Source organism: Choloepus didactylus, chromosome 2 (assembly GCF_015220235.1).
Source record: "Choloepus didactylus isolate mChoDid1 chromosome 2, mChoDid1.pri, whole genome shotgun sequence".
In the NCBI taxonomy this organism is placed as follows: Eukaryota; Metazoa; Chordata; class Mammalia; order Pilosa; family Megalonychidae; genus Choloepus; species Choloepus didactylus.
Genome location: NC_051308.1, coordinates 223,156,705 through 223,158,870, shown reverse-complemented (window position 1 = coordinate 223,158,870; position 2,166 = coordinate 223,156,705). Strand labels below are relative to the sequence as shown.

Below are 2,166 nucleotides of genomic sequence, written 5' to 3'. Positions count from 1 at the left end.
TTTTTATTGACATTGTGATGCTCAGGCCTCAATCGCATGCTGCTGGAGTGGTTACAGTAGTTCCTTCCACTGCTGTTTCTTGGTCTTCAGATATGTCTCATGCTTGTTGAACCTGCAGCACATGGCACAAGTTTTCTTGGGCCACAGATTTAGGGACTTGTTGCCTTTTTTGAACTTCCTCAGGTTCTCTTTCCGAGTCTTTCTAATGATGGTAAGAACATGGCAATGGATTTGTGTACTAGTCAGATCTTATAAGCTCTGCTGCCATGCCGCCTGTCACTTTGGTGACACGCAGTTGGAACAGCTCCACCTTCAAATCATCCAGCTGTTTCAGCAGCTCCTTCTTGCAGAGAAGGTCCTGAGCCTTGATCTTGGTCATTGCTACACAAGCCACTGCCAACACTGCCTACTCAGAGGGAAAGAGTGCTCATTTTTAAATTGGGTTATGTTTTTGACCCTAGCATCTAGCACAGAGTCTGGTGCAAGTGGACGTTAAGGGATGTTGAATGATGGAAAAAACAGATGGATGTTGACTTGTAGGTGTTCTTTATATATTCTGAATATTAAACCCTTATTAGAGATGATTTGCAAATATTTTATCTCATTCTGTAGATTGTCTCTTCACTTTCTTGATAAAGTACTTTGATACCCTGAAGTTTTAAATTTTGAAGTCCAATTTATCTATTTTTCTTTTGTTGTTTGTGCTTTTGGTGTTATATCTAGAATCCATTGCCAAATCCACACTCATGAAGATTTACCTCTATGTTTTCTGCTAAGAGTTTTATGATTTTTAGCTTTTATATTTAGGTTATTGATTCATTTTTAAAGTAATTTTATTGAGATATATTCATATACCATCTAGTCCATCCCAATTGTACAATCAGTGGTATTTAGTATAATCACTGAGTTGTGAGTTCACCATCACAATCAACTGCCCTCCTGCATAGAGCAGGAGGCCCCAGGAAGGCTTGAATATATGTTGATTCATTTCTGCGTTAATTTTTGGGTAGGGTGCCCAACTTCATTCTTTTACATGTGGAAATCCAGTTGTCACAGCCAAGATCCATAATGTTTAAGAGCACTGGCCTTGAGGCCAGACCACCCGAGGTCAAATCCTGGCTCTGTTATTTATTAGCTGTATAATCTTGAGCAAGTTACTTAACCTCTCTGTGCCTCAGTTTCTTCTGTAAAATGGAGATGATGCAAAGAGTTGTGAGAATTAAGTAACGTAATTCATATAACTGCTTACAACACAGCTCTCAGTAAATGTTAGATAGTTATTGTTTACCAGCTACTCAGAATGAGCAGTCTGGGGTTTCCTCTGACTATCCCTTGCCAGGAATAAAAGACCCTGTCCTTGTCACCTCCACTATTTTCATTGGGATTTCCTTTCTCTGCTGCCTTGTTTTGTGACATGGTCCCTGTTCTCCTCTCCAGGTTCGTCTCTTGCTGCCCTGGGCCCCGGGTGCCCAGGAGGACTTATAGTTGGCTGAGCCCCCTTTGCTCTCTGATACCTCTGTGCCTTTGCACGTGACATTCTCTCTCTCTGCCCATCCCTTGATTTGCCTGGCAAACACCTATTCATTCTCTTTAGTTCAAAACAGTCACCACTTGGGTGAAGCATTTTTCCCACCTCCAGGCAAATTTAATCACCTCCTCTTCCGAGCTCCTGCTGCCTGTTGTACATCCCTCTATCACAGTCTGGATCACTCTGTGTTACAATTACTTACATGTCTTCCTCTGCCATAGACAGGGAGTTCCATGGGGGCAATGGCCATGGATTATTTATTCTGTGCCCCCAGCATCTAGCACAGGGTCTGGTGCAAGTGGACATCGAGGGATGTTGAATGATGGAAAAAACAGATGGCTGGACAGTGTGCTGGCTCTTTGGTTCTAGGATATGTGAGTGCCCAAAGGGCAGGGTGTGTCGGTGTAGGATGTAGCATTTATCAGCCTCATGACCTCCTGCTTAATAAGCAGTCAATGATTTGACTAATGAAGGTAAGAGGTAATGATGGCAATAAAATGGTACCCTAGGGTGACATGGAGCCACAGCCAATCTCCTGCTTTCCTATGAGTCATCCCTGCCTGGGCCTGAGGACTGGGATCCTGCCTGAGAGGTAGACGGTCAGTAAACAGTGACTGAGCTGGCTCCGGACAGCCGGG

General features: G+C 43.4%; 1 pseudogene; it reads right to left on the bottom strand.

The window, feature by feature from the left end:
• Positions 1 to 21: 21 nt before the first annotated feature.
• Positions 22 to 379, bottom strand: LOC119520332 (annotated as a pseudogene).
• Positions 380 to 2,166: the final 1,787 nt, after the last annotated feature.